Below are 26,713 nucleotides of genomic sequence, written 5' to 3'. Positions count from 1 at the left end.
TCTTTCAGAAAGGGGTTCTGGGCAGTGTACAATATATGTTCCTATGTTCTTCAGAGGCTTGGGAAAGTCCATTGTGGTTCTTGTTCAGAGGAGACATACAAGTTTGGGGCAGAGAGAGAAATGTGGTAATTCATGCTGCTTGTGATTTTTTTTCACTTGGCTTAGAAGAGGAAAGGATTGGGAATGTGTCCTAGCTGAAATCATTTGTCCATCTAACTCAATATTATGTATCTACTCCAGCTTTCTTAGATCAACAATTTCCTGATAAAGGAAGTTTCAGTTCTCCAATTTAGTAGATTTCATTGAGGCGTAAGCCACTATATTGACTTTTTTAACAATACCTCCCCTCCCCCTGTGTGCCCTGATTTTAAGTGAACTTGGTTCAGTGTTTTATGCAAACGCAATCATTCCTTTGCTTCTTTATGTTGCTTCATCTGTTGCTATTTCCTATCCAATGAAAAGCTCTGGCAATGTACTTTTTCAACAAAAAAAAATAGAACCTAGCTAGAAAAAAAGATGGAATTTGACGAGCTGAAGTGTCTGTTTTGCTTTGCAAAACAAACTCAAGGTAGAATGAAGAGGCTAAAAAGCTGCAATTCAATAATGAGCTAGATAGAAGTTGTCCTCGACTTACAACCACAACTGGGACAAGATTTTCAGGTGCTAAGCAAGGCAGTTGTTAAGTGAATCACATCCAATTTTATAATTTTTTGTCACAGTTGTTAAGTGAATCATCCAGTCGTTAAACGAATTTGGCTTCTCCTATTGGCTTTACTTGTCAGAAGCTGGCTGGAAAGATCACAAATGGGATCACATGATGCCAAGGCACTGCAACTGCCTAAATCAGTTGAAGTTCACAAATTGTAAAAGGGCCATAATTCCCCATCCCTGGTCTAAATACGTCCCAGTTACCAAGTGACCAAATTTTGATCACATGAATGTGGCAACTCTTAAAAGTTGCTGAGGTTAAGAAATATTGATTTGAAATTGTTTAATCCCCAGGACAGAATTGGGGTAGTGCCTATCCTGCAACAGAACCGACTATCTGGAACAAACAGCGCTGTGCAGATAAATCAGAGTTTCTCAACACTAGCAGTGGAATTTTGGCAGTTTAAATCCATATATCTTAAAAGTTGTAGTGGTTGAAAATCGTTGAGCTAAGCTATTAAACAAATCTGACTCTTCCTCTTATCTTATTCCTTGTTTTCAGCAGTGACTTAGCCAAGGCCATTAAGATATCCGGTTTTATTTATTTTGCTCTCTTCCTATGGTACTGTAGAAGTAAAATTGCAATGCCACAGCTGTTTTTGCTTGTTTCAGGAAATGAATTTGCAGCTTTCCTTGATCCAATGAGCACAGAGTGTCAAAGTCAGTAAGGCAAGAAATATTCCTGGTAGAGCCTGTTGTAAAAGACTGGACAGCTACAAAGCAAGATATTGACTTGGGTTTTAAGGAAGAAGTCAGCCACAAAATATCCTTGTTCAGTAGACCGCTTTGCCAATGTTGTCACTTTCAAGGCTATATGAATTTGCTGATTGCAAATGTTGACTCTGAAGGCTGGATAAAACCTGTTGAATGCTGGGAGTTGAAGGCCACACATCTGACTGACTTTAAAGGGTATATGAAATCTGCTGACTGCATACGTTCTTTGCAGAGCTCACAATGCATCTCTTTCTTCAACCCCTCAAATAAATCTTTTCTTTGCTCGCCACTTGAATTTTGAGAGTGACAATCTGTTTTCTTCCACATCATTGTACTATTCTCTTCTGGGAAGGGCTCAAGGCAGCTACTAAAATATAAACAACCCATAGTGGAAAGTTAATAATGTAAATCACAATTCATAGTGAAATGATACAGGAATAGTTACCCTGCTCAAGAATGAAGAAGGGTGGAGTTGACTGATCATTTTCAACAAAAGAAACTTCTTTGTGCCTGTTATTTTTGGTGGCATTGTTGGGTTGGTCACTATTCCTCATTCAGAAGTGATAGATGGTCCCCTGCTCCTTCCTTTTTTATTTTTATTTTATTTTCATTATACCGTATATACTCGAGTATAAGCCGAGTTTTTCAGCACATTTTTTGTGCTGAAAAACGTCCTTATACTGACTTATACTCAGTTTGTTTTTTTAAGCCCTCGGCTTATACTCAGTTTGTTTTTTTAAGCCCTCGGCTTATACTCAAGTTTTTTCCTTTTTTCACATTTTACGGACTGAAGCCCTGCCGGTGCAGTGAGACTCAGCTGAGGGAGGGAGGGTTTCCCCAACCGGTAGGTGCCTCATTTCCCACCCTCGGCTTATACTCGAGTCCCCAGTTTACCCCAGTTTTTAGGGTAAAATTGGGGACCTCGGCTTATACTCGGATCGGCTTATATTCGAGTATATACGGTAATTAAAATAGTGTCATTTTAAAATAAAAATACAGTAAAAGCAAAAGTTAGAAAACTAGGGGGAAAGTACAAAGAGTGGGGGAAAATTGTGACATCTGACTTTTTTCACTGCAAGAAAAAAAAAACAAAACCTCAACTTTTTGCTTTACATTTCACGACATTTCAAGCCATTTCTGTAATAACAAACTCAGGCTAATCCACAAAATTTCTTGTTTTCAGCAGTGACTTAGCCAAGGCCATTAAGATATCCGGTTTTATTTATTTTGCTCTCTTCCTATGGTACTGTAGAAGTAAAATTGCAATGCCACAGCTGTTTTTGCTTGTTTCAGGAAATGAATTTGCAGCTTTCCTTGATCCAATGAGCACAGAGTGTCAAAGTCAGTAAGGCAAGAAATATTCCTGGTAGAGCCTGTTGTAAAAGACTGGACAGCTACAAAGCAAGATATTGACTTGGGTTTTAAGGAAGAAGTCAGCCACAAAATATCCTTGTTCAGTAGACCGCTTTGCCAATGTTGTCACTTTCAAGGCTATATGAATTTGCTGATTGCAAATGTTGACTCTGAAGGCTGGATAAAACCTGTTGAATGCTGGGAGTTGAAGGCCACACATCTGACTGACTTTAAAGGGTATATGAAATCTGCTGACTGCATACGTTCTTTGCAGAGCTCACAATGCATCTCTTTCTTCAACCCCTCAAATAAATCTTTTCTTTGCTCGCCATTTGAATTTTGAGAGTGACAATCTGTTTTCTTCCACATCATTGTACTATTCTCTTCTGGGAAGGGCTCAAGGCAGCTACTAAAATATAAACAACCCATAGTGGAAAGTTAATAATGTAAATCACAATTCATAGTGAAATGATACAGGAATAGTTACCCTGCTCAAGAATGAAGAAGGGTGGAGTTGACTGATCATTTTCAACAAAAGAAACTTCTTTGTGCCTGTTATTTTTGGTGGCATTGTTGGGTTGGTCACTATTCCTCATTCAGAAGTGATAGATGGTCCCCTGCTCCTTCCTTTTTTATTTTTATTTTATTTTCATTATAATTAAAATAGTGTCATTTTAAAATAAAAATACAGTAAAAGTTAGAAAACTAGGGGGAAAGTACAAAGAGTGGGGGAAAATTGTGACATCTGACTTTTTTCACTGCAAGAAAAAAAAATACAACCTCAACTTTTTGCTTTACATTTCACGACATTTCAAGCCATTTCTGTAATAACAAAATCAGGCTAATCCACAAAACCTAAAAACAAAAAAAAATTTTTGTTTTCAGTTTCAAGCAAAATGTCCAGAAATGGTTTCCAAGCAGAAATAAAATGAGATAACTTCTCTTTAATTAAAACAGTCTTGGTATTTCTACTAACTCCAAGGCCTTCTTTCTTCTGTTGGAAGAAATGCCCATCTGGGTTCAGTTCCAAGTGGGAAGAAAGACACTGGAAATATGGAGGCCGATTGGAAAGATGGTTTCATGGTGGACAGGACTGTATGGTTTGAGGTCCTGGGCAATCGAGCACATGGGTGTGTGTGTGAGAGAGAGAGATTTATACCCTCTCTTGGGTTTTGAACTTCCTTCCTGTTCCTGTGAAAGAAATATATTCTGATTGGTTGTCAGACTCCCATGGGGCCATGCAGGGGTAACTTTGTAGGTTGTCTTGAGTCCCAGGCTTGGTTGAATCTTACTGGGCGATGTAATGAAGGGGCTTTGGGTAATTCCTATCATGGCTTAATGGCTTTGTCCTGGTTTGGATCTTGAGTGAGGCTAATCCTATCAGTCTGGAGCTGAAGATCTTTTATCTTGTAAATAAGATGACACCAAAATATCTGCTGGGGCTGAGTTTCTGTGTCCCTTAAGATTTCTATTTCTCTTTTAGGGGAAATATTCTGCCTATTTAATATTTCCTAGAATATTTCATTTTTCTAGGAGAAGGGTGAGTGTTAACTTACTACACATCCCAACTTTGCACTGCCTGTGGAATCATAGAATTGGAGGAAGCCAATTAAATTCAAACCCTATTCAGTACAAGAATCCTAATTAAAGTGTACAGATGATAGCTGTCCGGCTTCTGCTCAAACAAATGAGTAAAAGAGAGTCCACTTATCAGTATTTATCTGAATAATTGCTTCCACTATCTCTGTCTCTTCCTGTACTGTTACAAGGTTTTTCTTAGTAGCCAGAACTCCCAGATTGAGCAACCGAAAGAATTTTGCAAGCTGAAATACAACTTGAAAGACTGGGGAGATTGATGCATTTCCTTCCAGGCTCAATTCAAAGTGTTGGATCTTAGCTAAGACTCAAAGGTGTAAAGTCATGGTCTTCCAATTGTGGCCGCATGATCTTGTGGGTAAGCTGTTCCTGAACATAGGGGTTCTATTTTGTTTTTATGGGAGAAGTATCACTTTCAAAGTCCCTTTATTGATGCAGAAAACTAATACTCCTACAGCATTCTTGATAAATAATTATCTGGCTTTCGAATGTCTAATCTAGGGGTTCCCAAACGGGAGTGCTCACACCCCCTGGGGGGGTGAGACAATATTCCTGGGGATGCAAAAACTTGGGTTTAGAAGTTTCAAAATTATACTGTATATGTATAATTATATGCATATATATATATATGCATGAAGGGACGCGGTGGCTCAGGGGCTAAGACAGCTGAGCTTGTCGATCAAAAGGTCGGCAGTTCAGAAGTTCAAATCCCTAGTGCTGCCATGTAACGGCGTGAGCTCCCGTTACTAGTCCCAGCTTCTGCCAACCTAGCAGGTTCCAAAGCACATAAAAATGCAAGTAAAAAAAAATAGGGACCTCCTTTGGTGGGAAGGTAACAGCATTCCATGCGCCTTTGGCGTTGAGTCATGCCGGCCACATGACCACGGAGACGTCTTCGGACAGCGCTGGCTCTTTGGCTTTGAAACAGAGATGAGCACCGCCCCCTAGAATCGGCAACGACTAGCACGTAAGTGCGAGGGGAACCTTTACCTTTACCTTATATATATGCATAGAATTATTTATTTTTTAAGGAGTGCAAGAATATATCAGAAGCATTCTAGGTGTGCGGGGTATAGGAAAGGTTGGGAATCCCTAGTGTAATCCAATCAGGACATGAAAGTAATGCCAATTCTCTGCTATTTTATTGCATTAATACATTATACTGCTCTCAAAATTCCCATTGTTTTATTCTATCCATGTTAGGATATTAAGTTTAGTATTGTAGTTGGAACAGTCAAGCGTGCAGTGGGCCAGAGCACACAGTTGCAGCTGATTGGTTGGAGAGTGCTGACTGGTGCATGAGGCAATCTGCACTCTGATTGGTTGCTCTAAGTATAAAGGGGGAGTTCTCCTTCCCCCCCCCTTTTTTTTCTTCTGTTTATACGGTTTGTTTTACCTCATGATGTTCCTGTATTTCTAACTGTCTCTCTCTCACACACACATACAATGTATATATATATATATATATATACACTGATACAAGTTTGTTTCAGTGTCTCTGACTTCATTTGGGCAAATGGATGAAAATCAAATATACACACAGAAAATGGCTCTCTCACATGCACCGAGGGAGAGCATAGAGTCACACTCAACCTTTGAGTTCAATGTATGCATCTTGACATAAAAGCAAGGATGTAACCTGGAGCAAATCCTGAAAAAAAAAATTCAATTTAGTCTCTATTTGTGCTAGTTCTCACAATGAGTTCTCATTTTATTCCAGCTCATATATTTCCTTTTAAATGTATTCAGTTCTTTTTTCAAAGAACTAAAGCACTAAATGTCCTTGCTTTATTAGTGTAAAGGATAATAAAAATATTTTCTCCCTGTCCAAAAGTCACAGAAAGCTTGGGTTCTTTTATCTGGAGTGCAAGCCCAATGAACTACATCTGATAGGTGGAAAGGGGCGGGGGGAAGAACTTTTATTTGCCAATAAAAGGATTATCAGGGACGCGGTGGCTCAGGGGCTAGGATGCTGAACTTGTCGATCAAAAGGTCGGCAGTTTGACAGTTCGAATCCCTAGTGCTGCCGCGTAATAGGGTGAGCTCCCGTTACTTGTCCCAGCTTCTGCCAACCTAGCAGTTTTTTTTTGTGTGTAAAAAAGTTTTATTTTTACAATCATGTCAAACAATTCATTCAATGTACAGTTATATACATTTAGTCGGGCCTGCCCAGTCACCACCCCCCTTTTTAACACTCCCCTCTTCTACCTTCTTTTACTATCCAAACCTTCTTCTCCTTCTCTTATCTACATCCTCTCCTCCCTCCACCCTACACCTTCCTTCTCCCTCTTCTACCCCTCTTCCTTCCTCTTCTCCTCTTTCCTACCTCCTACTCTCTCTTTTCTCCCTCCCCACCGTTCTAAAATGGTAACTGGGCAGACCCGACCCTACATTAATTATATTTATACATCTTCAATAATCCCTGTACATTCACCATCACTCCATCTCTAGCCTCAACCCCCAATTCCCTCCCCATACCCCCGCCCCCACCCCGACTTCCCAGAACAAAATGCAGGGTATCAAAACTAACAATCATAATCTAAAATAATTCCTAAATTATAATCTCTAGTCTCCACACTTAATCACACTCTCAATTCCCCTCTCCTTCAGAAATATATCTAATACAAAATATTTCCTAAATTTACTCATATGCTATTCGATATTTTTTTATCTGATACTTATTCTGAATATAATCAATCCACATTTTCCATTCTAAAATATATTTTTCTTGTGTATAGTCTTTCAAATAAGCAGAGATTTTTGCCATTTCTGCCAGATTTGATACTTTAAGTGTCCATTCTTCAATTGTAGGTAATTCTTCTTTCTTCCAATATTGAGCAATCAAAAGTCTTGCGGCTGTTATTAAGTTCAAAATCAATTTAGTCTCTATAACTGTACAGTCCATAATTATTCCTAGTAAAAAGAACTGCGGAGTAAACTTAATCTTCTTTTTCAAAATATTCTGCATAATCCACCATACTTTAATCCAAAATACTTTAACTTTTTTACAAGTCCACCATATATGGCAACCTAGCAGTTTTGAAAGCACGTAAAAAATGCAAGTAGAAAAAATAGGGACCACCTTTGGTGGGAAGGTAACAGCGTTCTGTGTGCCTTTGGCGTTGAGTCATGCCGGCCACATGACCATGGAGACGTCTTCGGACAGCGCTGGCTCTTCGGCTTTGAAACGGAGATGAGCACTACTCCCCTAGAGTCGGGAACGACTAGCACGTCATGTGCGAGGGGAACTTTTACCTTTTAAAAGGATTACCCAGAAGCAAATTCCAAATGGGAACACTCTATTTGGAATGAGGGCCCCTTTTTATTATTATTTTTGTTTGTTTATTAGACTTGTATGCTGCCCATCTCCTGTCGAGTTGAATCTAGGTGAGAGTTTCCCAACCTTTCTGGCTTTGCGGACCGCTGGGAAGAGGAGATAGGCTGGCAAACACGTGTCTGCTCGCGCAGCTCCATTTGCACAAGCAGCATGCACGCACGCCTGCCGCTCACATAAATGGAGCATGTGTGCACGTGCTCACTTGTGCACGTGGGAATGCATGCACCCGTGCACCTGCTCGCCCTCTGTTTCTGAGGCCCAGTTGCAAACAGGTCATGGCCCACTAGTGGGCTATGGCCCAGAGATGGTGTAGGCCTCTGCTCTACGTGGCTTACAAATGTTCAAAGCCAATAAAACATTACTCAATAAATAAAAATAACAATAGTTTACAATTAAAAGATGGGGAGGAAGGCAGCAAGATGCACAAGGGGAGAGATGGAATAAACCGACAGTCCACCTCCAGAGTGATGAACTGCAGTTGTGGGCCTGGGCAATTGGCAGGCTCAGTTTTTCAGGCCCTTATGGAAGATCAGAAGAGTGGGTGGGGAACTCACCTCAGTGGGGCACAATCGGAGGTGGTATTCAGACGGTTCGGACTGGTTCTGGCAAACCGGTAGCGGAAATTTAGGTAAATTTAGGCAAAAAAACCAAAATGCACAGGTACAGTATATGTGGTACCTTGCTCAATAGTAGTAACTGTGAGAGGGATCTTGGAGTCCTAGTGGACACCCATTTAGATATGAGCCAGCAGTGTGCAGCAGCTGCCAAAAAAGCCAACACAGTTCTGGGCTGCATAAACAGAGGGATAGAATCAAAATCACGTGAAGTGTTAGTACCACTTTATAATGCGTTGGTAAGGCCACACTTGGAATATTGCATTCAGTTTTGGTCGCCACGATGTAAAAAAGATGTTGAGACTCTAAAAAGAGTGCAGAGAAGAGCAACAAAGATGATTAGGGGACTGGAGGCTAAAACATATGAAGAACAGTTGCAGGAACTTGGTATGTCTAGTTTAATTAAAAGAAGTACTAGGGGAGACATGATAGCAGTGTTCCAATATCTCAGGGGTTGCCACAAAGAAGAGGGAGTCAAACTATTCTCCAAAGCACCTGAGGGTAGAACAAGAAACAATGGGTGGAAACTAATCAAGGAGAGAAGCAACTTAGAACTAAGTTAGAACAATCAATAAGTGGAACAACTTGTCTGCAGAAGTTGTGAATGCACCAACACTGGAAATTTTTTAAAAAATGTTGGATAGCCATTTGTCTGAAATGGTTTAGGGTTTCCTGCCTGGGCAGGGGGTTGGACTAGAAGACCTCCAAGGTCCCTTCCAACTCTGTTATTATGTTGTGTTATGTAAATTTTAAGTAGTTCAGAGAACTGGCAAACACTACCTCTGGCTGGCCCTGCCTTCCCGCCCCCACCATTTCCTGTTCTATATTCCCTTGTTTTTTAGCTCAGCTGATTCGCGTGGCAGAGTGGATTGCTGCGCCTCAGTTGAGCTAAACAACAGCTCAGCTCACCAGTGCTGACACTGAGAGCATCTTTGAGTGCTGCACATACAGGCAAAGAGCGTGTGCGCACACGAAGCGCGCTTTCATAGAACCGATAGGAAAAGATTTGGAATCCCACCACTGGGCACAATGTTCCAAAGGGCAGAAGCCATGGCAGAAAAGGCTCTTCTCCTGGACCCTGCCAGCCAGAATCCTTTGACTGACAGGGCTCAAGGCATGCCCCTTCTGCCAGCGGCAGGTGGGGTGAGCCAATTCCATTGGGGTGAGACATGTGGAAAATAGTAAAGTGTTGTTTTTGCACCAAGCATGTCTGACACTCTTTAGGAACATGTACATGACCAGGACCAGTGAAAAGAGCAAAGGTTAAGTAACAGGAAACACCTGCAACTCTAAGAATGGGTGGTTTAACCACATTAGCTTGTAGGAAAGCTTCACTTTATGACTCTGTCAAATCTCTGAGTGATGAATGCAGATGGTTTCTCACAGATGGTTCCCCAGATAGTCTGGATTTTTATACAAGTTTGAAAAACATACATTGCTGTGAGCCAATCATGGTGACACACAACGTTATTAATCAGTCATTAAGAACAGAATCATTAAGGTATGTCTAGAATCATAAGAACAGACGGTATGAATCTGTTCATAAGATTCAGCAGAACAATGATTCAACAGAATCATAAGGATCATTAAGGAATGTTTAGTTTAATGAAAAGAAGGACTAGGGATGATATGATAGCAGTGCTCCAATATCTCAGGGGCTGCCACAAAGAAGAAAGGGTCAACCTATTCTCCAAAGCACCTGAGAGCAGGACAAGGAGCAATGGATGGAAACTAATCAAGGAGAAACAACTTAGAACTAAGGAGAAATTTCCTGACAGTTAGAACAATTAATCAGAGGAACAACTTGCATCCAGAAATTGTGGGTGCTCCAATACCAGAGGTTTTTAAGAAAAGGTTGGACAACAATTTGTCTGAAATGGTATAGGGTTTCCTACTTGAGCTGGGGGTTGGACTAGAAGACCTCCAAGTCCCTTACAACTCTGTTATTCTATTAACAACAGCATACATACATTTTCACTGGGCATAGTAATTGAGTTCATCTAAAGGTTACAGGATAGGTTAGAGGGTAGGTCAAGACATCTGTCTCATCAATCTTATCAGTAAAAACTTTCCTAACCAACTTGGTGCAAGGGTCTCATCGATCACCCTAGGAACCAGGTATTCCTGAGCAGGAAAACAGATGGTTTATCTCCAAGTGTTGTTATCTCTGCCTAACAAAACAGTTAACTCCATGCAAGTTGATGCCAGACCCCTGACTATTTCTTCATTATTTCTATGGGCTAAATAATGTGCTAAATAATAATACTTTAATAGCTGAACTAACAAGCAGTTTATTAATACATAAATACAATTGGACTAAGGATAAATAAATGGCAACATAAACTGGTTCATCTTAGTAACAAAAGATACGTGCCCCCTTCACTAACACTAAAATAAAAAGAAACTTGCTCAAAAAAAATATTTTCCACTTTGATTAAAAGTATTTCCATCCTTATGAAATCAAGACAAAAGCTTCCTTATCTGTCTTTGAATCAATGCAACTCTTATTAACACATTCTTTCTGGTGCTGTTTGCTTAAAAAAACAGTGTTAAGCTAACAATGAAAAGTATTCCCTGTAATCCTTTTGAAATTAATTACTTCACTAGCAAAACTGTTCCTTAACCTGCTGCACACAATTTAGAAAAGGGTGGGCCTTTTTAGGCAAAATAAAAACCCATCAATATGGAATTTGTTGAATTAACAATCACTTGCATTGTTCCTATTGTGAATGCAATTTTGTAAGAATTTAACCTTTTTTTATTATAGCATATTCTACTTTCCCACAATTTGGAGCCTGAAAATTCTTCATAGAGTATATATACCTGTAGTCCTCGATTTACGACCAGAATTAAGCCCAAAATTTATGTTGCTAAGTGAGAAATTTGTTAAGTGAGTTTTGCCCCATTTTACAACTTTTCTTGCCACAGTTGTTAAGTAATCACTGCAGAGAATAGAATAGAATAGAATAGAATAGAATAGAATAGAATAGAATAGAATAGAATAGAATAGAATAGAATAGAATAGAATAACAGAGTTGGAAGGTCTTATTTATTTTTATTTATTTATTTATTTTGTCAAACACAACAATATATATAAGTATAAGCATGAAATAACTACACAAAATGAATACTACCAAAGGGAACATTAGGACAGGAACAGTAGGCACACTGGTGCTCTTATGCACGCCCCTTACAGACATCTTAGGAATGGGGTGAGGTCAACAGTAAACAGTCTTAGGTTAAAGTTTTGAGGATTTTGGGATGAGACCATGGAGTCGGGTAGTACATTCCAGGCATTAACAACTGAAGTCATATTTTCTACAATCAAAATTGGAGCGGTTCACTTTAAGTTTGAATTTATTGTGTGCTTGTGTATTGTTGTGGTTGAAGCTGAAGTAGTCTTCGATAGGAAGGACATTGTAGCAGATGATTTTATGAGTTATGCTCAGGTCATGCCAAAGGCGGCGTAGTTCTAAATTTTCTAAATCCAGAATTTCATTATCTGGTGACATAAGGTATTTTGTTGCTACCGGAGGAGTGGAGGACTCTTCTTGTAAAATATTTCTGGACACGCTTAATTGTATTAATGTTCGAAATGCAGTGTGGGTTCCAGACAGATGAGCTGTAATCAACAATTGGTCTAGCAAATGTTTTGTATGCTCTGGTTAATAGTGTAATCTTTCCGGAGAAGAAGCTACGCAAGATTAGGTTTACAACTCGTAATGCCTTTTTGGTGATGTAGTTGCAGTGAGCTTTGGCACTTAGATCATTTGATACAAGAACTCCAAGATCTTTGACAGAGTGAGGGTCATCTACAAGGTCATGTCCATCAAGCTTGTATTTAGTGTTCTGATTCTTTTTTCCAATGTGTAAGACAGAGCATTTGCTGGTTGAGATTTGGAGTTGCCAAATTTTTGACCATTCTGACACAAAGTCAAGGTCTTTTTGAAGGGCAGCAGCATTGTTGGTAGTGTTAAATAGTTTAACGTAATCGGCGAAGAGAACACAGTATAGTCACAGAGGCCGTTAATGTATAATATGAAGAGTGTATGTCCTAGAATGCTGCCTTGGGGGACACCACTATTAACAAGAGCAGGATTTGATAGGGCACTGCCTATTTTAACCACTTCTAATCTTCTAGTCCAACCCCCTGCTTAGGCAGGAAACCCTACACCACTTCAGACAAATGGTTATCCAACATCTTCTTAAAAACTTCCAATGTTGAAGCATTTACAACTTCTGGAGGCAAGTTGTTCCACTGATTAATTGTTCTGTCAGGAAATTTCTCCTTAGTGCTAGGTTGCTTCTCTCCTTGATTAGTTTCCATCCATTGCTCCTCGTCCTGCTTTCAGGTGCTTTGTGGCAACCCCTGAGATATTGGAACACTGCTATCATGTCTCCCCTAGTCCTTCTTTTCATTAAAGTAAACATACCCAGTTCCTACAACCGTTCTTCATATGTTTTACCCTCCAGTCCCCTAATCATCTTTGTTGTTTAAATAAGTTGTTAAATAAGTAACATGGTTGTTAAAAGAATCTGGCTTCTCCATTGTCTTTGCTTGTCGGAAGGTCACAAAAGGAGATCATATGACCCCAGGACACTGCAACTGTCATAAATGTTGGTTGTCAAGCATCTGCCTACAAATCACCTGGCCATAGGGATGATGCAACTGTCGTAACTGGTTTGGTTCTGCAACCCAACAAGACAGACACAGACTTCAGAGAATAATTAGAACTGCAGAAAAAACAATTGCTATCATAACAACAGAGTTGGAAGGGACCTTGGAGGCCTTCTAGTCCAACCCCCTGCCCAGGCAGGAAACCCTACACCATCTCAGTCAGATGGTTATCCAACATTAGTCAGATGGTTATCCAACATACCAACCTGCCTTCCATTGAGGACCTGTATACTGCATGAATCAAGAAGAGGGCCATGAAAATATTTACAGATCCCTCACATCCTGGACATAAACTGTTTCAACTCCTACCCTCAAAACGACGCTATAGCGCACTACACACCTGAACAACTAGACACAAGAACAGTTTGTTCCCGAATGCCATCACTCTGCTAAACAAATAATTCCCTCAACACTGTCAAACTATTTACTAAATCTGCACTATTAATCTTCTCATCGTTTCCATCACCCATTTCCTTCCACTTATGACTGTATGACTGTAACTTTGTTGCTGGTATCCTTATGATTTATATTGATACTGATTGTTTCCTGATTGCTTGTTTGTAGCCTATGACTATCATTAAGTGTTGTATCATTAAGTGTTAAATTTGTACTCTATGACCATCATTAAGTGTTGTAAGTGTTGTACCTTGATGAAGGTATCTTTTCTTTTATGTACACTGAGGGCATATGTACGAAGACAAATTCCTTGTGTGTCCAATCACACTTGGCCAATAAAATTCTATTCTATTCAAAAGTGTCAAAAATGGCCATAAGTTACTTTTTTCAGTGCAGTTGCAATTTAAAAGGGTCACTAAATGAATAGTTGTAAGTGAAGGACTCTCTGTACATTGTTAGCTTTCCTTCTCAATTTTGTATTCTGTTCTTCCCTAGCAATGCATTCAAGCTAATTCAATATAGAGAAAGGCTAGAGAGGGGGTGAAAAATCTATATATTACATAAGACAATGTAACACAATATATTTCAGTATTACTGTAGTTGTGGTGGTGGTGGTGATCCAATTTTCCTTCCTGTGAGAATACATTCTGAAAAAAGTTCTGAATGCATTCTTGGATTAAATTCACAAAGCGGATATACAATCCTGCATTTGTATTTATTTTATTATTTCACAACCCAAATTTGCCTAATTCTTTTTTTCAGAATCTTTACCCCCTTTAAAAAGAGTTTCATTTTATTTTTTACTTTATCCAAAATCTCTTTTCATACCCTCTTGAGATGATATTATTTTGTTAGGTCCTGGTTTCCCAAGAAAACTGTCCAACTTTTTTTAAAATTTACTTTTGCAGCCTGATGTAGAAATTGTGACTGACCTAAATTAATTGTTCATGAACTCCAAGGCTGCAAGAACTTCTCTTTAAGTCTAAAGAGGAAACTACATCACAAAAAAGGCTTTAAGAGTTGTAAACCTAATCTTGTGTAGCTTCTTTTCCAAATACACTACACTACTAACCAGAGCATATAAAACATTTGCTAGACCAATTCTTGAATACAGCTCGACTGTCTGGAACCCATACCACATTTCTGACATCAGTACAATTGAACGCATCCAGAAATATTTTACAAAAAGAGTTCTCCACTCCTCTGAATACAACAAAATACCTTATGCCACCAGACTTGAAATCCTGGATTTAGAAAATTTAGAACTACGCCGCCTTTGTCATGATCTGAGTTTAATCATCTATTACAATGTCCTTCCTGTCAAAGACTACTTCAGCTTCAATTGCAACAATACACGAGCACACAATAGATTTAAGCTTAATGTTAACCGCTCCAATCTTGATTGCAGAAAATAAGACTTCAGTAACAGAGTTGTTAATACTTGGAATACACTACCTGACTCTGTGGTCTCTTCCCAAAATCCCCAAACCTTCAACCAAAAACTGTCTACTATTGACCTCACCCCATCCCTAAGAGGTCTGTAAGGGGTGTGCATAAGAGCACAAGCGTGCCTACCATTTCTGTCCTATTGTTTCCTTTTGTTATATCCAATTAATATAGTTATTACATACTCATGCTTATATATATGCTTATATATTGTTTACTTATTTCATGCTTATGCTTATACATACTGTGTGACAAAATAAATAAATAAATAAATAAATAAATAAATAAATAAATAAATAAATAAATAAATAAAAATAAAAAAAAATAAGAAGCAATTGTTGTAGCTCACAATCTGCTTTGTCCAGAGGAGTCTTCCAACCAATTCACTCCCACCCCTTCTTTTCTCCACTTTTTCAGTCTTCTGCAATTTCCTGCCATTTTTTTAAGCCTGCTTTAACTCTTTCCGGCCTGCTGGAAAGAGCAGCCTTTCCCCAATGTAGGATCTAAGACCGTGATGGCGAACCTATGGCATGCGTCCCACAGGTGGCACACAGAGTGCCACTCTGCAGGCACGCCAGCTGTCGCCACAGCCAACTCTACCATGTATGCACGCCTCCTGCCAGTCAGCTGGTCTTCAGGTCTCTGTTATGCATGCGTGGGGCACGAGTCGCATGTGGGGGATGCGTGAGAACATGTATGGGGGGTGGGATGCATGCATGGGGGTGCAGGAGGGTTTCCGGGCCCAAAATAGGGTGCTGGGGGAGACTTGAGCATGCCCCAGGCCCCCTTTTGGGCCTGGAAAGCCTCCTGTACCAATCTGGAAGCCAAAACAGGGTACGGGGGGCCAGGGCGCATGGGCAGACGATGCGTGGACATATGTGTGGTGGGGCGCATGCGCGGGGGACGTTGCATGTGATGTGATTTATTTGTATTTGACATGACGATTCATCAAGGCTCGGTACAGTGCGGCGAGACACGATTATGAGACGCATGTGCTCCACACAGGAGAATTGTTTTGAGAGCGTGTGCCGCACGCAAGAGTACGCCACAAGCAAGTGGCTTTGTTTATTTCTTACCAAAACATGACACGGCACACACGCACGCATTAGACTCACTTCTTTCTCAGTGAATATTCAATCATACACAGGTGAGCACAATAATTCACATTTTATTAATTCATTATCTATTTAATAATTTCCAAATATTTCTTTTATTTACGATATTTTTTTTCTCAATTTATTTGTGTCCTCCTCATTATAAAAAAGTTGGCCACCTTAATATAATAGACTTATATACTGCTCCACAGCCTACTATAACCGGTTTACAGAGTCAGCATATTTCCCCCAACAACCTTGAGCCGGTCAGGATCGAACTGCTGGCAGTTGGCAGAATTAGCTTGCAATACTGCATTCTAACCACTGCGCCACCATGACTTTATATATAAAAGACAGTTTGGAGAGAAATCTAGCTATCTTTCACTGTTCATGCCCTGACTCTTGGTACATTTGTTTGTTGGTTTGTTTTATTAAATTTCTAGGCTGCTCATCTCACCAAGGCAACTCTTTTATCTATCAGTCATACTTTGATTTTCCCCTGGTCTCTGGCACCTCATTGTTTCAGTCCACCCAAGCATGCTCATATTCCCCTCCCCACTACACCTGTGCATTCAGATGGACAATATAGCCTTCATTAGACCAAGCATTAGTCATACACTTCATTAAACTCATTATCCGTCATGATCACAAAAAAAGGCCATTTGCAAGGGAAGGCTAGAAACGGATTATATTCATTCAAACCTGGATTCTGTCTGGTTAAACTAGTCTTGCTTCCTGTATGTCCAATGTACACTTTGTGCTTTAAAAAAAACAGTACTTAAACTGAGAAAAAATAATTTATCTTGCTCCAGATAGACAATCCAAAGCAGGGCTGGGCAATTATGGCCCCTTTACAATCTGTGGACTTCAATTCCCAGAATTCCTGAGCCCTGGTGTAAATTGTAAATATATGTCAATTGCTGTAATAAATACAAGCACCCAAATTTTAACCATGTGACCATGGGGATGCTGCAATGGTTATAAGTGCACCAACCAGTTGCAAGTCCCTCTTTTCCTTGGCATTGTAAGTTCGAACAGTGCCCAAACAAACGTTTGTAAGTCAAAGATTAATAAATTTCTCTTATGAAAATTGGTGTTTGATGGGAAATTGGAATGCACTAATCTTCTCACAACAGGATAAAATTTGGGAGAAAAATATTAAAATCACTCAAAGCAAATTACTAATGGTTTGATGGACAGTTTAGGGCTGGTTGATATATGGAGACTGGAAAAATGTCAATCCAAGAGAATACACTAGGGGTGAAATCTGGCAGGTTCTGACAGGTTCTGGAGAACCAGCAGTGGAAATTTTGAGTAGTTCAGAGAATCGGCAAATACCACCTCTGGCTGGCCCCAGAGTGGGGTGGGAATGGAGATTTTGCAGTATCCTTCCCCTGTCATGCCCACCAAATCATGTCCACCAAGCCACACCCACAGAACTGGTAGTAAAAATATTCAGATTTCACCACTGGAATAAACCTACTTTTCTGAAAGACCATTGTTATTGGGGTGGATGGGGTGAATACAGGGGTGCTATTCAGCAGGTTCTGACCGGTTCTGGAGAACCGGTAGCGGAAATTTTGAGTAGTTTAGAGAACCAGAAAATACCACCTCTGACTGGCCCAAGATGGGGTGGGAATGGAGATTTTGCAGTATCCTTCCCCTGCCACGCCCACCAAGCCACACCCACAGAACCGGTAGTAAAAAAAATTGAATTCCATCACTGGGTGAATCCCCCCCATCCAGTAAATACACTCATGAAAAGAACACATTTAGAAAAGAGCAAATAGTTTCCCCCTCCCACCCAGTATTCTGATGCAATTTTAGATGGCGAAGCACAAGAAAATGATATTTTTAAGCACTTTTTTCTTGGATGACTGAAACATATTTGCAAGGTTTGCAGCAAGGTTTCCCAACCTTTCCGGCTTTACAGACTGGCGGGGAGGGGATGGTTCTGCACCAGTGGCCCCCAAGCACACATGCAGCTCCATTTGTGCGAGCAGTAGGCACACACACGCTCTCCCACCACTTCTGTGGCCTGGTTCCGAATGGCTCACAGCCCAGTAGTTGGCCAAGGCCCAGAGGTTGGGGACCTTTGGTTTACAGGATAATCATGTGACTCATAAGAAATAGGCAATGCATGCAGAGGTGGGTTTCAGCAGGTTCTGAACAGTTCTGGAGAACTGGTAGTGGAAATTTTGAGTCGTTCGGAGAACCGGTAAATTCCACCTCTGACTGGCTCCGCCTCCATCTAGTCTCTGCCTCCAAGTCCCAGCTGATTGGGAGGAAATGGGGATTTTGCAGTATCCTTCCCCTGGAGTGGGGAGGGAATGGAGATTTTACAGTATTCTTCCCTGCCACGCCCACCAAGCCACACCCCACAGAACCAGTAGTAAAACATTTTGAAAACCACCACCGAATGCATGTTATTAGCATAAGAATTCATCTAGATGCAGATAGATTGTAAATGTATTGAGGGTCAGACAAGGCTTCAGCCTGGTCAGGGAAAGGTCACAGCAGGAAGAAATTAAAAAAAGCAAGAAAATGCTAAAAATCCTTTCGAAAGGTCAAGACATAAATTTGGGGCTGGAGGATAAAAGTCCCTCTGTCAGATAGTCCTTTTAAATCCTCAACACCCCTCATGGTCTTTGGTGCTGATGGATTCTAATTTGTCCTCTCCTTGGTTGTTTAGCTACTCTGGATTGGATTCAGTCCAGTTTAGGACTGGATGCTTCAGGAAGGGTCCCAAACTTTGGGACTCCATGATGGGAACAGAGGAATGACAGTTCTTGGTCTCATGCTTTCTTGACATTAGACAGAACTCTGTCTTTCTTATTACTTCATACTTAGAACATAGAATAACAGAGTAGGAAGAGACCTTGGAGATCTTCTTGTCAAACCCCCTGCTCAAACAGGAAATCCTATATCTGTGATGGCGAACCTACGGCACGCATGCTGGAAGTGGCATGCAGAGCCGTATCTCTGGATATGCCAGCTGTCGCCTGTTGCTCTTCCAGTTTCCAACGTATATCTTCATGCATCCACGTGTGCATCTTTGTGCTCGCAATGCGCACCAGAAACCAGAAGCTCAGCTTCCCAGCATGCACACATGCGCTGGGGAACTGCTCTTCTGGTTTCCGGCGCTCACAATGGTTAGAATGCAGTATTACAGGTAAATTCTGCCCACTGTCTGGAGTTCAATCCCAAGCAGCTCCAGGTTGACTCAGCCTTCCATCCTTCTGAGGTCGGTAAAATGAGGACTCTGATTATTGGGGGCAATATGTAAATAATGCTTACATTGTAACCCGCCCAGGGAGTACTGTAAACTAAAGCACTATGGGGCAATATATATGATGCTAGATGCTGTTACTGTTTGTTCTCTCTCTCTCTCTCTCTCTCTCACACACACACACACACACACACACAAACACTCTTGTCCTTCTCAAATTGTATGCATGTATGTGTATGTATGATGTATTCTCAGATATAGCTTAGATATAAGCAGTGCTATAAGTATAATCGCCATGCTAGCAAAGCCAAACATACCGAATTCAGCCAGGTGTAACATTCAGAGGAACCCACCTTTCCTTCCCTTAATTTGGTTATCTGTGGATGTACAATATAAGTAAGACAGGATCTTTCACCAGTCTCCCTACTTTTGCAGAAGGATTGACAATACGGTATCATATCTCATGCTGGCATACTTTTCTGCCAAAGAAAAGGGTGAGGGGATGTCCCTTTAATGTGGCCAAAGGCTAGATAGGTTGTCAAGGGCTAACTGTCTTCCATGTTTGCATAAAATTAATCCCCTTTTTTATTAATATGGGAAGAAAAAAAGGGAAGTTCCATTTTCTTGCAAATGTGACATCACCTATTACCGGAAAGCCATAGGAAAGTCCCTTCCTGAAAAAAATAAACATGTTCAAGCATGTCTATATTTTGCACCATTCTTTTTATTTGAATGTCTTCTTACAGCAGCCACAACAAAAATGAAAATGATCCTTTATAAAAGCCAATCATTATTGATGTTAAAATGCACTTTTGCTTTTAATTTATACATCTTTTTTTTTAAAAGAGCGTTTTGCAAATTGGTAGAGTACAGCCAAGAAAGAAAGAGGGAAACTATAATCTTCACCATTGCTGGGTTCCTGGGGGAAAAAATTCCTATAAGGGAAAGTCCCTATCCAATAGTCATGGTTGACTTGAACACTGAGGTCTAAGGTATCTGGTGGGCCCCTTAAAACCACCTGAAATGGGGAGAAAAAGCCCAGTTTTCTCAGGTTCAGGATTAATCCCAATGTCCCGTCCAGTGTCTAAGGTGGGTGGGCTTTATGCTGACTGAGGAATTCTAAGAATTCAGGTTCACCTATTTTAAATCCACTTATCTTCAAGAAGTCATGGCTGAGGAACACTCGTCTGAACCAGTGGTGACATTCAATTTTTTTTTACTAACGGTTCTGTGGGCATGGCTTGGTGGGCATGATGTGGCTTGGTGGGCGTGGCAGGGGAAGGATACTGCAAAATCCCCATTCTTTCCCCACTCCTGGGGGAAGGATATTACAAAATCCCCATTCCCACCCCACTCTGGGGCCAGCCAGAGGTGGTGTTTGCCAGTTCTCCAAACTACTCAAAATTTCCGCTACCGGTTCTCCTGTCAGAACCTGCTGGATTTCACTCCTGGTCTGAACCCTTAATTAACCAAAATCAAACCACTGGCTGTTAGGGGTGTGTGTGTGTGTGTGTGTGTGTGTGTGTGTGTGTGTTATGTGTGTGCTCTGTTCTGGCACAACTTCTGCATTCAGGCTTTGGAAATCTTTAACCAAGTACCCCTTTTATGGCTAAATGGTGAACAAAAATAATACTGGGACTGTAAAACCAGAAATGTTCATTCTTTGATGAAACAGCAATTGGGAAATCTTAAAATAGTTTCAGAGAGCACTAAAGTAGGTGACAAGTACATCGCTGATCAAAGTGTCCCCTCTACCAAGCAAACAAGCTTACGTATCTTCTGATGTTAAGGAATGGATTCAAGATATTTGACGATTTTTTTTGAAATGTCTTTATATTCTAAAAGTGGGAAGATAGAACAATAGTTTTTTACATGATTTATATTTAATCATAACTGAGCCGTGCAGTAAATACGCCACTGTAGTAATGGGGAACCCTGACATCAATTGGTAAACAAATTCTGCAGGGAGTGGAAGATCAAACAGGTTCTTGACATTCCTAGCTGACAACTTAATCATATGAAAGGTAGAGGAGGGAACTGTGTAGGGACAGCTGTACAGGACTTCTTACTAATAGGCACAAAATGGCTGAAGGAGTAGGAGTTACAGAACTTTGGGGGAGAGGGACCATGACATAATTGAATTCACCATAATGCAATTACAGATAACTAAACCAAGTCAGATGAGTGTTTTAGATTTTAAGAGAGTAACTTCAACAAGCTCAGAAACAGACAAAAGAAAGTTCCATGTATGGATATTCTAAAATGAAAAACAGTTCAAGACGCTTGGGAATCCCAAGCATGGCTGCACAAACAGCTCTCTGACAAATTGAGGGACAAAAAAATCAAATTAAAAAATGGGTACTTAACTAAAGCAGAACAAACAGCCTGGATCTGCAAGGAGGGAATCAAGAAAGGTAAGGCCCAAAATGACTAAATGCTAAAACTAGCAACCAAAACTATGCTAAAAATAATTTAAAACATTTCTTGCAATATGAACAAGAAAAAAGTCAAGGAGACGGTAGGTCCACTAATGGGAGCAGGTGACCAGAAGGTGACAGGCAGCTGGGAGAAAGCAGAACTGCTCAGTTCCTTCTTTACATCTGTTTTTATGTAAAAGGAAGAAGCAGTCCAACGTATCCAAAGCGGAGCAGAGGGAGATAGTAGAGGTATACAAGTCAAAATAGGAAAGGAATTAGTAAAAGAATACCTATCCACCCTGGATGAGTACAGATCACCAGGGCCAGACGTTTTACATCTCAGAATTTTGATTGATCTGGAGGATGTAATTTGGAAGTCACTGAATGTAATCTTTCAAAGCTCATGTAGCATTGGAGAAATAATAGAGGACTGGAAAACAACTGATGTGGTTCCAATCTAAAAAAAAAAAGGTGTGTGTGTGTGGGGGGGGGAATTCAGGAAATATAGGTCAATCAGCTTAACATCAATACTTGGAAAAACCCTGGAAAAGATAACCAAGTGAGGATTTGTAAGCTCCTAGAAATAAACAAGCTTGAGTTTGTTAAAAACAGATCATGCCAGACAAACCTTATTGCCTTTTTTTGATAAAGTAGCAATAGCAATAGCTCTTAGACTTATAACCTATTTCCCCCAAAATAAGGCATCCCCTGATAATAAGCCCAATTGGGCTTTTGAGCGCATGGCAATAAGGCCAAGCGCTTATTTCAGGGTTCAAAAAAATATAAAACAGGGTCTTATTTTTGGGGAAACACGGTATTCTGCTTTACAGTACTTTACAGCCCCTCTCTAAGCAGTTTACAGAGTCAGCATATTGGCCCCAGTAATTTTGGGTCCTTATTTTACCTACTTCGGAAGGATGGAAGGCTGCATCACCCTTGAGCTTGGTGAGATTTGAACTGCCAAATTGCAGGCAGCCGGCAGGCAACAGAAGTAGCCTGCAGTACTGCACTCTAACCACTGTGGCTCGTAAGTAACTAAATTAGAGGATAGGGAAATGCTGCGGACATAATAATAATAATAACAATAACAACAACAACAACAACAACAGAGTTGGAAGGGACCTTGGAGGCCTTCTAGTCCAATCCCCTGCCCAGGCAGGAAACCTTACACCATCTCAGACAGATGGTAATCCAACATTTTCTTAAAAATTTCCAGTGTTGGAGCATTCACAACTTCTGCAGGCAAGTCGTTCCACTTATTAATTGTTCTAACTGTCAGGAAATTTCTCCTTAGTTCTCAGTTGCTTCTTTCCTTGATCAGTTTCCACCCATTGCTTCTTGTTCTACCCTCAGGTGCTTTGGAGAACAACCTGACTTCCTCTTCTTTGTGGCAACCCCTGAGATATTGGAGCACTGCTATCATGTCTCCCTAGTCCTTCTTTTTATGTACATAGTATGCTTACATCTCAGTAAGGCATTTGACAAAGTAGATCACAACCTACTTATTGATAAGATAGAATAGGGGTGTCAAACACATGGCCCATGGGCCAGATGCATCATGTGCTGGCCATTTTCATGCCCAGTTTAGTGAGGGGGGAGGAAATTGTGATACATCATGTGATGCTGCCGTGACAACACAAATTTGACACCCCTGAGATAGAACAATGTGGGATAGACAGTTCCACCACCAGAAAGGTTCGCAATTGATTGACCAACTGCACTGAGCAAATGGTCCTCAATGGAACTACATCTACATGAAGGGAAGCATGCAGTGAGGTACCTCAAGGATTGGTTTTTGAGCCCAGTATTCTTCAACATCTTCTTAAATGATCTGGAAGAGAGGATAGAAGGGGAAATCATCAAATTTGCAGATGACATCAAGCCAGGGGAGTAGCTAACACTTTGGAAGATAGACTCAAGATTCAGAAGGATTTTGATAGACTTGAGACTGGCCAATTATTTGACTGGGATGGTATAAGTCTCCTGTTTTGAGCAGGGGGTTGGATTAGAAGACCTCTCCTTTTCAGCCCTATGAATCCATAGAATTATATGGAATTAATTTTATATTAAAATATGTATTCTATTTTTATTAGTTTCCTTTTCTTTTAGGTTTACTTTATTTTAATCTCAATTAAAACTTTAATTTTTAAAATTACACTGATACATTTTGTTGCTTTTGTTTGCTATAGCTTGTTACAGTTCATTTTTTAAAAAGGAAAAAAAAGGAGCCAGGAATAGTCAGAAAAGAAAAACAGTTCACGCCAAATATACGTGGATTTCCAAGATGTAGGATCAAGCTATGATCTCCGTTTTTGATAAAATGATTCTTTTAACGGCTGATGTTGGGATCACAGTGAAGTGAATGCTGAACTGAAGTCTACAAAGAGGACCCTTGCATAGGTCTTTGGAGATTCAAGATGTTGTAGGATGTAGTGCATATTAACAGCATCATCTGTCGATCTATTTGCTCAATAGGCAAATTGTAAGGGGTCTAACAGTGGATCTGTGATGGTTTTCAGGTAGGCCAGCACTAGCCTTTCAAAGGTCTTCATAGCAACAGATGTCAGAGCAACTGGACTGGTCATTCAGTTCCTTAATGGAGGGTTTCTTCGGCACTAGGATGATAGTAGAGTGTTTGAAGCAAGAAGGCCATACAGCACATCTCTAGAGATTTATTAAAGATGCAGGTGAAGATGGGGGCCAGTTGGTCTGCACAAGCTTTTAAGCAAGAAGGAGTTATCTTGTCTGGGCTTGATGCTTTTCCCGGCTTTTGTCTATGAAATAGACTTTGCACTTCATTCTCTGTAATCACCAGAAGTGGTGGGCCCAATAGGATGGGGTAGGTTGTAGGAGGCTTGGCTGATGTTGGTGTGTCTGAGATGGGCGTTGTGGAGATGGGTGGCAGTAGTTTTCTCTCAAACCTACAATAAAACACATTCAGGTCATCTGCCAGTTGTTTATTTCCTTCAGCATGTGATGGAGGTTTGCCATAACCGGTGATATTTTTAAGAGTTTTCCACAACTTTGGTGGTTCATTTGTTGAGAACTGATTCCTTATCTTTTCAGAGTAGCTTCTTTTTGTTGCTCTGATCTCTCTTGGTAATACATTTCTGGCAGTGGTGAAATGCTACCAGTTCGGGCCAGTTCGCCCAAACTGGTAGTAATAATTGCTACCATTTGCCCAAACCGGTAGTAAAAAAAATGCTTTAAAAAGTACAACGATCAGCTGTGCCGCATGATCGGAACTTTTTTTTAGTTTTTTAAAGCATTTTTTTACTACCTATTCACCCAAACTGTAGTAAAAAAATACTAAAAAAGTGCTCTGTGTATCTGAAATCCTGGGTTATGCAGGCTGGTATTGACTCATTTAGCCAGGTTTCAGTGAAGCAGAGAGCTGCCAAGTTATAAAAATTAGAACTGCATCTATTTAGAAGTATTTCATCCATCTTATTAGCGAATAAGCATAAATTATTCAAAAAGACAGAAGGGAAAGGGGTTGTTATCCTACTTTTCCTTAGTCTACTCAAAATTCCTGCTCACTTACCTCTTCACTTCTGGTGACTTCTCCATTTACTTTGTTTGTTTATCCACTGTTCAGAGGAAGTTGCTTCTTCCTGTGTTAGAAACTTGTCTGCATTTTTAAAGATGGGGAGGGGTTTCACAGAGAGCTGCTCATCGAGGAAATATTGCTTGATGCTTAATAGTTGGTCTCTCTCGAGTATGAAATCTGAAGGGAATCACAGAGGATGATAAAAAACAGAAAAACTATCAGAGAGCTTTTATATACCTTGATTTCTGTAAAGTATTTTATCAAGTTGATGAGATGGCTGGTTTTAATCCATTTTAATTCATATTAATATGAATGAATAAACTATTAATTGATAGTTTATGTATCCATGTGTGTATTGATAAACCATTTCAATTCATGAATTGCTTATTATTTAGCACACATAGCCATACAGTTATGGTATTGGTAGTCCCTTAACTGCTGATTAACCTGTTCTATTAAAGATAAAGGTTCCCCTCACACATATGTGCTAGTCGTTCCTCACTCTAGGGGGCAGTGCTCATCTCTGTTTCAAAGCCGAAGAGCCAGTGCTGTCTGAATGCATCTCCATGGTCACATGGCCGGCATGACTAAACACCAAAGGCGCATGGAACGCTGTTACCATCCCTATTTTTTTACTTGCATTTTTTACGTGCTTTCAAACTGTTAGGTTGGCAGAAGCTGGGACAAGTAATGGGAGCTCACCCCATTACACGGCACTAGGGTTCAAACCGCTGAACTGCTGACCTTTCAATTGACAAGCTCAGCGTCTTAGCCACTGAGCCACTGCGTCCCTACCTGTTCTATTAGGCAGCTGTGATAGCAAGAGAGGAAAACCAGACCATTTGATGGGCTGGCTGTTTAAGCAAAGCAAGGTTATGGCATATACTTGAAAGGAGACCGGGAAGAGTGTAATTGTGGAGTCTGTATGGCAAGAACAAAGAATGCTTATTCACAGAGAATATGCAGGGGTAACACTTGTAGCAATTCTAGATGGTTTAGAGCAGTGGTTCTCAACCTTTATAGTGCTGCGACCCCTTTAATACAATTCCCCATGATGTGGCGACCCCAATTGCAGAAGGGGAAAAAAGTGGCAAACTGGTTTTTTTAATTTATCACGCCTGAAGCCGTATTGGCTAGCGATCTGAACTGCTTGTGACTGCCTTGAGGACGGAGGCATTAAAGCAGAGACTCCTCCCCTATTAAGTTTATTGCGCCTGAAGCCAGATTAGGCTAGTGATTGCAGCTGGCTTGAGAGGGAGACATCAGAGCAAAGATTTCTCTTTTTTAATTCATCGCGCCTGAAGCCGAATTTGGCTAGCAATTTGAAGAGCCTGCAGCTGGCTTGTGGAATCAACCACTGGAGCGCGATTCTTCGACTTGCAAGTATACTTCCCATATTTCCGATGGTCTTAGGCGACCCCTGGCAAATTGTCATTCGACTCCAATGGGGTCGCGACCCACAGGTTGAGAACCGCTGGTTTAGAGGATTGATAACAGTAACAAAGAGTTAGACATCCTGCATATAGTTCAGTTAAAAATTAGGAATAGAGATGGCCTGGAGCAAACAGAATGTGTATTAGA

At 40.5% G+C, this 26,713-nt stretch overlaps 1 long non-coding RNA gene across 4 annotated transcripts in view; it reads right to left on the bottom strand.

The window, feature by feature from the left end:
- Positions 1 to 26,713, bottom strand: part of LOC131188213 (uncharacterized) — a 38,346-nt gene that overhangs the window by 8,021 nt on the left and 3,612 nt on the right. Inside the window, exons 2-4 of one of the 4 annotated variants that reach the window (XR_009152736.1) lie at positions 25,127 to 25,309; positions 23,363 to 23,413; positions 2,664 to 3,184 (exon numbers count right to left, since the gene is read on the bottom strand). This is a non-coding gene — a long non-coding RNA (uncharacterized LOC131188213). Of the gene's footprint in view, positions 1 to 2,663; positions 3,185 to 6,954; positions 8,628 to 23,362; positions 23,414 to 23,671; positions 24,504 to 25,126; positions 25,310 to 26,713 lie in introns of those variants that run through there. The other 3 variants (XR_009152737.1, XR_009152735.1, XR_009152734.1) reach the window with 3 other exon arrangements.

Source organism: Ahaetulla prasina, chromosome 1 (genome assembly GCF_028640845.1).
Source record: "Ahaetulla prasina isolate Xishuangbanna chromosome 1, ASM2864084v1, whole genome shotgun sequence".
Classification (NCBI taxonomy): Eukaryota; Metazoa; Chordata; class Lepidosauria; order Squamata; family Colubridae; genus Ahaetulla; species Ahaetulla prasina.
Note: the sequence above shows the minus strand (reverse complement) of the source record. Positions and strands in the feature narration are given on the sequence as shown.